This window comes from Falco rusticolus, chromosome 8, assembly GCF_015220075.1.
Source record: "Falco rusticolus isolate bFalRus1 chromosome 8, bFalRus1.pri, whole genome shotgun sequence".
Lineage (NCBI taxonomy): Eukaryota > Metazoa > Chordata > Aves > Falconiformes > Falconidae > Falco > Falco rusticolus.
In genome coordinates this window covers 46,915,132-46,927,694 of record NC_051194.1, presented here as the reverse complement: position 1 = coordinate 46,927,694, position 12,563 = coordinate 46,915,132, and the positions used below count along the sequence as shown (strand labels likewise).

Genomic DNA, 12,563 nt, shown 5'->3' with positions numbered 1-12,563 from the left:
AAAAATTAATATTTTTTGTAATTATAACTGTAAGTATAAATTTGTAAATATAAAAGAAAAAACCTCACCTGGTCCAAAGGCAATTTTACAGGAGTGATTGCTCTGACACAAGTAGCAGGCAGCAAGGGAGGTGCCAGCCTGGGGAAAATGCGCATGGAGCCATTAGCAGGGCATGCACAGGAAGACAACACTAAAAAATTCAAGTGAACTCTTCAGCAGAATAGTAGGCAGCAAGTATTGCAGCTGACGGCAATAAAAGTGTTTACCAGACAGAAAAGCAGCATGTGCTTCTTCAGGTTGGACAGTGACACACAGACCAAGGCAGTACAGGAATCTAAATTATTCACAGTAACAGAAAAGCCAAAGGAAGAGGATAAAAGTCTATTACTGGGTAAAAGTATGTCAATTCTATGGCTTCATCAGGAAAACATCGTCACTGAAGAAGCAAAGAACAAAAACAGTTTAAGAAAAATCTCAGGATATTTTCCACAGCATAGTGACAAATCACGCCTTTTCCAGTTTGTTAGTTATTACATATATCTCCAGTAAGGGAAGGCTCGGTATGTATTTATCGTTCTCCATTTACCCTAAGATGAAAGTCAATGGAAACTTACGTCTGGCTTTTAGCACAGGGTAGCTGGTGGTGTATATTCCCAGCACCTATTGCCAGTATAAATGAGAAATTTTTCTGAGACTTTGTCTAAAGGTACTAGAAAGGATGTTTTCTCCTGTGTTGAATAAAATTACTAAGAAGAACATGGGAAGGCCAGTTAGGCATGGATGAATCTGTGAGGACTGAAGATGCCTGAAAATGAAAAGTGACACTGGGGAAAATGTAAGACTTGTCACATGTGCCAAAATCAAACTAAATCAAGCAAAGGCCCAGAAAGCAATGGTTCCTCAAAAGCTAAGCAGACATTGCCTTATGTAGGTTGGAAAAAGCTGTATCTCCTATGCTATTTTTCTTTCTTCTGTGAGCTAGCCTGAAGAGATGTTACAGATGAGTGTATGTGTCTAAAGCACTGAATTAGTTCTGATGCAACTGACGTAACTATAGCTGACAGTGACATTATTTAATGTAAATAGTTCGCAGTTAAGTATAGACTTAGGCATAATTTTGCCAATGGAACAGTTCCCACCCTAATACTTTGGTAGGAAACTGCCAGATTAATAAAGAGCTTATTGAAAAGAGCCTGATCCATATTTAGAACAACCAAGTTCCAGAGCATGCACAGCGCTGTCACCTGAGGACATTTTTTCCTACAGAAAACTGAAATCAAGACTAGCTACATTATTAGACACTGGAGACTTACACAAGTGGAGAGTGAGATAGCAAAGCAAACTCCTCAGTTAAATGTACGTTCTCAAATCCACCTCCTCCCAGAATAAGGGTGAGAGCTGGTACAGAACTTCATGGGGATTCTGAGCTCCCTGGAAAATGCAGATGTGTGTTTTTACAGTAATTGCTACACAAGTAACCCCTCCATTTTCTTCCATACATCCTCTCCATACCCTCTGCAGGCCATCAGCATTCACTGGTTGCTATCCCTGACCTAATGTATTCTGTCAACTTACATTACAGCACTGCTCTTTGGTATGTGTGCAAGACAATGATTTTCTTTTGCATTACGCAAATAGGACCAGTGACATTTAATGCAAACCTGTGGCGTACGCTGCTTTGGGGCCCTTTCAGGTATTGCATTTATGCAAAACCATGTGTTTGGAATATGAAACTTGCTATGTATTCAGTGTTTAATTTAAATACAGCAGGTCTTGTTAGCTATTCAAGTATGAGTTGGGAGAGGTTTTTTGTTATATAAATAAACAGCTAATCAGAAGGTTGAGCAAACAGTATGATTTTTATTTACATCACAAGTGGTTTTAATTCTTAGAAATATCCAACTGTAACCGTATTTTTGTTGGGCAAAATATACAAATACCTAAACAGACAAAATAATCTTGGTATCAAAGGCCATAGGCTATTACAGCCTGTACCAGAGAACACTGGAATTTTCAGCTGAATGTGAGAAGTTGTGAAAAAGCACAGAAAAGAATCATTTGCTTGTCACTTTTTCACAGGTGCACTTCGAGGCAACAGATGAGAGGCCCCAGCAGTGGCTGAGACCTTGTGCAGTGCTCGGAGGCTCCGGAACAGGTCTGTCGCTCCTCTTCGGAGGATCGGGCACCTGCCTCTCACAGGCGGTGACAGCGAGCGACGCCAAGGGCAGTGCGCTGGGGGCAGGCCACCTAACAGCACCCGGTAAGGCACCACACAATCCCCGGCTCCTGGGCCCTGCTCTCCCACTGCACCCCATGCCATCCCCGCGGGCCCGCGGGTGAGTTAGCGCTGCCCATCCCCCCCACGCTGCCCATCCCCCCCACGCTGCCCTCAGCATGGATTCTCCCCCGCTCCCTGCGTCCCGAAGGGGGATGTTTGGGGTGCCAGCCCCACACGAGGCAGGCCCGGGGGGGGCTGTGCCAGCCCTCACCGGCAGCATTGGAAAAAGGTGCTGTGGCGGGAGCGAGGGCACACGCGTGACGTCCGGCCTGTCTTCTCTGGCGTCACACACGGTTACAACGCGTGAGGGCGGGGCGCCCCTCTGACGTCGCAGGCGTAACAACGAGCGAGGGTGGTACAAAGGCGGAGAAAACGCGGCCGGCAGGAGCCCGCGAGGCGCCGAGGCGCCGCTGGGTGTCGCTGTTGCTGGGCGGTGGCGCGGGCGGGGGAGGGCAAGCACGACACAAAAGGCGAGGCGGTACGCTGCCTGCCCGTCGCCATCTTGTCGCGCCGCGGCCTGTGGTGTGAGGGGAGGTGGGGGCGGTATCAAGCGGTGCTCTAACCCTGTGCGGGGCGGGAGCGATCGCCGGCACCGCTACCCCTCGGGCCGCGTTCGGTCGGTTGCCGGAGGGCCCGGGTGGCGGCTGCCTCCCGGAGGGGGGGCCGCGGTCTCTCCTGTCGCTCCTCGTTGAGGGAGGAGGCGGGCGGCGGCGGCCGGAGCCGGGCAGGCGCCATGAGCAGCGTGTGCCGCAGAGGAACACAGCCTGCTGCCTGTGCTCGGGGGAGGCTTTGCGAGCAGCTGGGATAATTTGCTGGAAAATTGAATTTGGGGGCAAAGAGAAAATCAAATCAGGGACAGAAAAGTGATAAGAATGCTGAACAAGGGCTTGTCCTAGTAATAACAGATGAAGACGGATTTTGCCACTGTGGAAACAGCAGAGCATGCTGAGCCACCTGACATTCAGAAGCGGGAGGATGTGAGGAAGCATTGTAAGGTGTAAATGCCCGGAAGGTGCTTTTGGGCTTTATCTCTCTCTTAAAACTGAAATCGTATTTAGAGGGGAGTCAAAACTGGAAATCTACACTCTTTTCTGGTCCCTTTGTGGGATGGTCCTGTTGAGATCGGTTTTCCATCATGTAACTTGCACTTTCGTCTACTTTAACCCTGAATTTGGTCCTTGGAGATGGGTTTTGGCCATGCTGCTCGGGAACACATTTGGTGGCGTTGCTTGGTCCTGAGTGGAAGCTGGTTTCCCATTCCTGGGGCAGCCCTGAGTGACAGGGTGTTATTCTTCTGCCAGTGACCCCCCACTGAAAGGAGAACAAGGCCAGTGCCCACAGCAGTGGAGGGAGAGGTTCATCCCAGCACTGTATGTCACTCTTGCAATACCTCGTCAGGAGTATTTCAGGATTACAGTGAAAAGGGCCTTTCTGGCTAGGGCTGCTGTTTAGTAACAGGCCACGTTTAGATGGATCCCTACGGCACTGCCGCTTGCAACCATTTGCATGTGCAGGCGTATTCTGAACACTTAATAAAACAGATGATGAAAAATGGAAATTAGGACATCAGAAGCTTGTAGTAGGAATGATTTCTCATGACAACTGTGTGCAAAGGTGAAAGATGCTCAATGCCTTAAGCAAGTAAAGGGCCCAATTCTACTCTGCCATAAGCTGTTGATTTAAAAAGGCAGACTCGGTGTAAACCAGTACAGAATCAAGCTGTTTAACCATTACAGGAAAACTACTCAACCTGAATGAGGGTATGTCAAACAATTCGATGTTGTCTTTTTCTGAACTGTTCAAAATGACAGAACAGCTACAGCAAAACTGTGTAGTTAGGTCAAGCGGTCACCTTTGCTGTGTGGGATTTTTTCTCTGGGGACGCTGCCACCATTAGAGGGCAGGCGTGGGAAAGGTCTTTGGATTTACACCCTTCCTCCTCCCAAAACGGAGGTTGAGGGGAACAGAACGCAGCACCTCATTCATGCCCTGGAAGATCTTTACACAGCTGCAGCTTTCACCACCCAGACACCGCAGGGCTTCTGGTCTGCGGTACCTTAGCAAGTTGTAGAAGGAACTAGTGGTAGTTTGTTACTACAGTATAAACAAGAACACCTTCTTCTGCCCATCTCCTTTCCTCCTTAGTCCATGAACTTTCTAAAAGAGCTGACTAGGGCCCTTAACCTGAGTTTACAGGGAGAGGTGTCTTGTATCTCCCTAATAAAATGAGGCATTTAAAGCGAATCCTGACTGAGCATTCCCTTTGGACTGAGGAGACCTTTGGAACTCTTCTCATCACAGCAAACTGTAAATTGAGCTTTAAAATTTTGCCATTCAAATGACAAATTACATTTATCAATACCAGCAGCACTGATGCAAGAAGCGTTGGCAGTCTATGAAAAGACATCTAACAGTAGCAGCAGGAACAGATTGGGAGCCAGTTGTGTTTTGTTTGTTTTTTCCTCCTCATACACCCACAGAGGCACACACACTCAGTAGTGGTCTACTCTGGCAGCAAATCACTGACAAGTGTGTAATGCCAGGCATTTCTAGTCAGGCTTAAATCATCCCGCATGGTTTTAACCATGCACTTCTTGTGGTCATTAAAAGTAGGAAATTCTCCAGTTGCACCTAGAATTTAGCTAGAATGTCCACGAGCTGAAAATGTCTTCATAAAATGAACTAACCGACCTGTTAAGCTGGAGTTGATGGCCACCAGCCTGCTAACCTTCAGTAAAAGCTGTTGGCAGCTAGACTGAGTGTCTGTGCTGCCTGACACAAATCAGAAAATACAGATAGCTAGAACAGGTCTTGGGGAAAGCATCAAATAAGTACCAGAGGAATTAACGAATACAAGGTTTTTCTTGCATTTTTATGCTTTGGCTAATCCACCACATTTAACAGCTTTACTAATTTCCATGGTTTTAGGAGTGAGCGATCCCATGTGTTATGGACATTCTAAAACCTGCTATAGGAAAGGTGTCAGGGTCCCAAAACCTGCTGTATGCAGTTTGTGTCATGGCCTGACATCAATAAAGACATAAAGTACAAAAGAGCATCTTGCAACAACTGCAAAATTTGGCATATTGAAGCCAATCCCCACTCCCAAGTATGTGTAGCTGTTTCTTTACTAGACAGATTAGATTGGAGTTCATCAGGGAGTTGTTCCTTTTCTTAGGAGTGTTAATTCCAGCCTCATTTGTGAATTTATCATAGAATAAATAGAAGTGAACAGCAGCAATGTGAATATTCACCCAAGTTGTGTCAATACTGAATTAAAAAAAAAAAAATCTGTGGCAGGGATGCTATGTTCTGCTAACCCAGCCAGTAGGATGCAGCAGTCTTTATGTAAAAAAGAATCTCTGTTAGAGATGCATATAGAGTTTTATATGGGTGACCATCAGATGATCACACTTACTTTTTTTCTTTTTTTTTTAAGATTACACACCTTTCAGACTGCTGAACTGAGTTTGAACAAGCGAGATTTCTTTGCCTGTCAACCAGCAATTGTAGCAGTTGTCCTGCGCACAGTTGTTCTTAATCACAGATGTTGAAGTCTTCCTCTGTTTTGCTGCTGGTAGCAGAACACAGTTTGCTGCAGCTGATTTTCTGGTGCTTTCAAGCTGGTTTTGAGGGCCATATAAAAATAAGTTGTTTGTTTAACCCCAAGTAAGCACAGAAGAAGGAAGTCTTTTACACAAATGGTGAAGATCCTCAATCCAGTTCCTTTAATGTAGCAGAAAGGAGTCATAAAAGTCCCAGTTCTGCAGAGAAAGGATTCCTTTGATGTAGAGAATGTGGAATAAGCTATGTAGAGAATGTGGAATAAGCTTTGCAGAGTACTTCGGTACTCCAGTGCACAGTGTGTGTGCTGAGGAGCAGGAGTTCTAGAAGGAGGTGCTGTGGAGTCCAATAAGCATCCTGGCCCATAGAATTACTGGTGGGGGGAATTTGTGCAATTTAGACAATCCTCTGCATGACTACAGTAACTTAGCAGACTTACCAGAGGCTTCAGAATAACTTGGGCTCTGGAAACCAGGGAAATTTTTTCTGCCACTTCACACCCAACTTTCCAATCCCCTCCCAATAATTTCATATGTATTATTTAATGATGACCAAGATCTTGGCATCACCCATATTCCTGAAGCAATCACGGTTCATTTGTACAGAACCTCTTTAAGTATCAAGTAAACTTCAAAAGAGTTATGTCACTTGCTTGTTTTTCCACTTTATTTGGTTTGTGTTCAGTGCAGCTATTCTGGGCTATTTATAATTGTTTTCATTCCTGGTTTTCATCTACTAGCTCTGTGTTTCAAGTGAGTGGGAATACATTCTATGTGTTGTTTTGAAAATATTTTTTCGAAAGTTTAGAGCATGATGTATTCTTTTCTAATCCCACAGGTAAAATCCAGCCTGTAAGAATGCAGCTGCCGAACCTCCCTTATCCTCGGAGCCACCTACCTGAATCTTCAATGAGCTAAAACCACGTGGGCAAATGGGAGATGAGGAACTCACGGAGACAAGTGGCAGGTGACAAGGGGTCTTGGACGTCTTACCAGTCCACTGCAGGGTAGGTCTCAAATATGCTGGGCCACTCCCTCCCTCCTTCCCTCCCTTCTACTACTGCGGGTTCTGATTAACCAGTAACTCTGATTAGTCCTGGTTATGTGGCATAACCCAAACAAGAAAACAGCATTCAGGCCAAGAGAGATAGATCTCCTTGGAGGACTGTGGCCATATCTAAGACAGCAGAGGAGTACTAGGATTTGAATATGAATCATTACCATGTCTAAAATCTGATGACATGTGTTTGTGGCTCATTTCTGACCCTACCTCCATTCACATTACTTTTTGGAAAGCTTTTCCTTTCATTAGCAAACAGGTTCAAATTCTAAATTGCCTTCTGGCCCGAACTGATCTACTCCAGCTTCTACAGAGGTAGCTGCTAAAGCATGTATTTTCCACACACACAAGGACTCCAGCTTCAAACACTGTGGGCACTTTTTTTTTTTCCCTCTGTCTTCTGCTGCTCCAACAGTAGACTGTTCCACAGAAATAACTTCGTCCATGTGAATTTCCATGACAACATATTCCTCTTGAGCGCAAACATTTTCCCTGAACTGGAACACGTAAAGGGTATAGAGGGGGTCCCTGAGAAAGGAAGGGTTCTTCTTATAAGGAATAATGAGAAATAACCATTTCATACCATAGAGAATACTATGTAAAAATTAATTTACATTCCTGCTGCACAGTAATGGCCTTATTTCCAGAATCTGTAAGACAGCTGAATAAGTAGCACCAAGCATCAAACCCTATTTTAGGATTTTACAAAATATGCTGGTTTGTGCCAGTGATAGAAAGGACAAGAGGGAAAAAATACCTCCATAAAGCTGTGCTTCCTGGTATATGTAGTATATGTCCAAGAGCTTCCTGGTATATTTAGAAACAAGCAAATGACAGAAAAATATGGTTTGTACATAAGATCCCTTATTAACACTTTGTCTGAGTGCAGAAGAAGGAAATATGCAAGATTCTGCAATGAATAAATGAATATTTAACAAATCTGAATGAAGATAAATTGAGGAAATCCTGTTATAAAGACAATCAAATACATCTTTATTCTTTATAACATAGGCAATAGCTCTACATTGCAAATGACAAGGTATGCTTTATGTAGTAGGGTGAATATGTATTGCTAACTATGTGGAATAGTGGAATACAGTTGAATTGAGAAAATATATATTTAAATTTCCATAATGGAAGAAGGCAGCATGTCTGAGGTTACTCACATTTTAGATTATTATTACTGAAGACATTTTTTACATCATTAGTTTTTAATATAGATGCTGTTTGCTTTCACTTTACAGTTTACTCTGGTTTGGAGACTGAAGATACAATGCATGGTTGCATGGAATGCAGGTTCTGTCAGAACTAAGCAAGTATTTTCCTGAATTTTATGCATTATCTAGTAGAAAAACAGTTTTCTACATTTTTTCATTAAACAGCCTATCAGTTCCACACCTTTTCCATGTAAAAAAAAGCAACATAAAAAGGCAACATACTATATTTTTTAATATATCTTTTGGGGCAAATAAATTTTCTTTCTACACTGACATTTATTGGAAATTTGCAACAGAGCGGTAATTGAGTGCATTTCTTCCCCTCTCCTTTACACCCCTATATAGATGAATCCTTTTCTTTCTTTTTTTTTCCCCAAAAAAGAAAGGAGTGTGTAACGCTGCAGAGGTAGTATTACATAAAATTGTTGTATGAAGTTTGTCCACTAGGTGGTTCTTAAAGACATAGTTGAGAACATTGGTTCAGTTTTTAAGTCTTCATATTTAAGTATATACAAATAAATGCAAATATCTACTTTAATGTCATAATTAGCAGCTATGGATAAAATTATTTTAAATATTTTGCTCCATCTTCCCATATTTAATATGTATTTTTCAAAGATAAATAATCTGAAGAATATTTCGTATAAGATTCTACTACATATGTAAGCCCCCAGACTTCTTAAAAAGCAAGTCATTCAAGTGATTTCAGCAGGGTTACTCACAGAAGCCAATCCTATGTATGTGAAGAAAACCTCATTTGCAACTCACATACTCCATTTATACTCCAGGGATGCCAAACACTTGGACATAATGCATTTCATTGGTGTTAATAGTGATGTCAAAAGTAAAACAACACAAAAAAAGCAAAAAACATTAGCATAGCTGTAAACAACAATACATAGCACTGACAGGAAAATATTTGGATTCCAAGCACAATGCTCATTTTACTTTGAGGCAGGTTGAGATTAAATCTGGGAATCTATCTAAATCTTCCTATAGAAGGTAGAGCACCATAAAAATTCAGCTGCTTTGGAGCCACTGTGAGGTGTTTGCAGCAAGCGAGTTCTCTGGACAACTAGATCATGCAGAGCCACTTCTGTTTGTTATTCCCAAACCTGAAAGAAGCATCGTCATTACAGATGGCACATGCAGCTGAAGAAAATTCCATTCCATGAATGTTGTGGGACAGAAGACATTCTAACAACATCCACTATCAAAAACTTGAGATGTATCAACAGCAATAATTTTTTTTTCTCACGCTCTGAGCTTTAAGGATGACAAAATTAAAAGAAAAAAATACAGCAATTTACACCCACTGAACAGGCAATGATTGTGAGAACCAGGTAGAAATATTGATGTCTGTTTCTCACATATGTCAAATGATCTTGGCATTAAAACTTTCTCATTATGCAGTAGACACATTTTGCAAGAGTTTAAATTTAAGGAATTAAACTTTTCAAACATTCTAAAAATTATATTCTATGATAAAAAGGGAAACTATGAGTCCATGAAATAGATCTGCAGCCATTATGGACCTTTTTTTATTACGTTGCTGTAGTTTTTTAGTCCAGTAATGGTAAATTTCTAAATACATTGTACTAATTTCCATATTCATTTTCAACTTAGTTCTCATTTCAAGTGTGTGAAGTACGATTCCATTAGTCTTCATTGATTCATAGAAAATGTAGCATGAACTGTGTCTTTTTATTAATGAAAGGAAAAACAAGAATGAAGTTATAGAATGTAATGAGGTTTAGAAATGAGTTTGCTTCATCTTACAGCAGATCTGCTGCAAATTATTACAAGATTGGCAATTCTAAGCTGTGTATTGCTTGTAATACCAACCATGCTTAATGAAAAAATGATGTAATCAAAAACTGCAGAAAGACAGGAGACTCAGTATTCCTCTCTTTCCTTATGAGCAGGGCTTCTTGCTATAAACTAGTGAATTTACTTAGGTATTAAAAAAAAAACCAACAGGTTATCACTATAGCAGAGAAATGGATATATTATTCAGAGAGTAAGAGGAGGGGGTTCCTTCTTGTTGCTTCTTCTGGTATCAGCAGAGTTTGAAAGTTCAACCTAGTTACAGTATTTTCCCAAAATGCTTCACAAACTGAAAGAGAAATCACTGCTTGCTCTAGTGAGTGACCTTTTGATAGCCCGAATCAGCTGTTTGATAGGCCATAGAAATTTAATACAAATATTTTAGAGACCAAGCATGCTATGTGATCCTGTGGGTAAAGTTTAGGTTGGAAGAATTATTTAAATTGGCATGGAGTCAAGACTAAAAACTTCACAGAATTAGAGACAATATTAATTTTCCATCTTTGTATTTTGTGACAAATGGCTGTGTAAAGGAAAACATGTAAGAACGGGGCAAAAAATTGGAAAGGCAAATCCAACAAAATCAGTTTCCGTTTTTGGTATCCTGGTAAAACATGCAATCTTAGAAGTGTCGTAGTAAAGAGAAAAAAAGCCACAAGCCACAGGAAAAATACATAAAAATGCTTTCCCCTTTTTTCCTGCTAATAGTGACAATACTTCCTATTTGTTCAAATCTTTATGTAGCACAAACAAATATGGCCTTTAATGCAACAGTCTTTTCACATTAAGCTTCTGAACAGGGAATTATCCTCCTACTCTAGCTTCTAATTTCCTCTTCCTGTCCCATATATAAAACAGCTGGGTGCGGTTGTCTGATGAGACCAGCTGCCTTGGTCTCCCAAGCTATTTTACCCCTTCCTGCCTGTTGTATAAGCTCTGCTCTGTTCAGGGAAAAAGGAGGGAGGTGAGTAACTTTTGGTCTGGGTTTTTTTCATGGCTGTTTTAATCTCAGTGGTTTTAAGCCTCTTACAAGTCAAATGAGCGCTGTATTTGTTCCATCAGAAAAATTAAAAAGAAAGTACAGTAAGGAAAGAGCAGCAACTCAAGAGATGCTTAGAGAGAAGCCCTAGAGCTGAAGCTAGAAGAAAGATCTTTGTGACTTGCTTTGGTTTAGAGTGAGGCAAAGCTACTTCAGTTAAATGAAAGAAGGATTTTCAGCCAAGCTGCAAAAGGATGAGGGCTATGGGGAGTTTTAGCTGTGAAAATTAGACCTGGTCTGAATGTGAAGACTAGAGGGGTCAAGGGAAAAGAGGATCTTCTCAAATTCGTAACACAAAGAAGCTTGTAACCATGTTGGGTAGATTACTGTGATTGAAATTGAGATGGTGGGAAGTGCTTAAAATAGAGGAAGAAGGAAGTGTATACTGAAGTTATGCTGGACTCTAGGTAGTGGCCACATACCTGTTAGGTTTCAGTGCTGCTAGTAAAGATTCCTGTCATGAACGTGGGGAGTCAACAAACAAGTCTTTAGTCTTGAAAAGAGGCTGAAATACATTAAAGGACATAATTTAGATGTGGCATAGAGTCCCGTAGAAAACTGGAAGAAAGAATGGGAGAGTCTTTCTAAAGGATCTGTCAAAGAAATATGGCAATTAGGATATGATGATGTCAATGAAATTAGGGGTGTGAGGAGGTAAATATTTGCTTGAACATATGCACTAGCAAGTGTTGAAAATAATATATAGAGGGAATGAAAAAGGAGTAAGTGGCTGTGAGATCTGTCTAGACAACAATCACTTGAAACTCTAATGACAGCATCTTTATTGAAATTTGAGGAGGAAAGCCATGCTAGAGAGGATCTTGGGTGGACATGGTGTGAAAAATTCCGTGTAATGGTATTGACAACACAGAATGAGCTTAGAGATGAAAGAAGTCAATTGTGTTTCTGTATGGTTGGGGGGGGGGTGGGGGGGTTTGTGTGATTTAGGAGGAAGAGATTGTTCTATATTTCCATTTTTAGATAAAAAGAGTAAAAAAAGAATGCAGCCAGAGCCTGAGGGGGAAGTTCAGGAGGTGATCATGGGCTGGCTGGTGGAAAACAGATGAGAAACTCCTGCATCTGCAGTAGATACTACATGGAAGAGAATTGGGAATAATCAGTGAAGGTAAAGGTAAACTGATAAGACAGTCATGCCCTCTCAAGCTTCTTTTGAGAGACTGTCACAGTCTCATGCTGTGAAAAGGGAAGTAGAGGAAGGCAAAGATCTGAATTGAGATCACTAGAAGTTGCAGTCAAGACTTGTGCTGGGAGATGTGTTCTGTTGGGGTGAGACCAAGAGGGAAGAATAGATCTCTGGTGGGGAAAGTCATTCTGGTCATAGGCTTCTGCCAGAGACATTCTTGAGCACAAGAGCAGGGTGGAGGAGGCAGATGTTTGAGGGACTTGGCAAAGTGGACAAAAATGTTGAGGCACAGAAGAGTAAGGAAAGGGTGAAGGAGGGAGCAGTATGCAGTGAGAATCAACAGCAATGGAGAGGGGTGCTTGAGAGCAGATGCAGACTTGTCCGCCCTTTGCTGATCCTAGGCAGGCCTTGCCCTTGAGAAATGTGAATTAGTAA

At 41.8% G+C, this 12,563-nt stretch overlaps 1 long non-coding RNA gene across 1 annotated transcript; it reads left to right on the top strand.

Annotated features, from left to right (window-relative positions):
* The first annotated feature begins 2,090 nt into the window (after positions 1-2,090).
* On the top strand, positions 2,091-8,213 carry LOC119151947. The gene is made up of 3 exons (XR_005105624.1): positions 2,091-2,260; positions 6,680-6,848; positions 8,146-8,213. It is a non-coding gene; the product is annotated as an uncharacterized LOC119151947 (long non-coding RNA).
* The last annotated feature ends 4,350 nt before the right edge of the window (positions 8,214-12,563 follow it).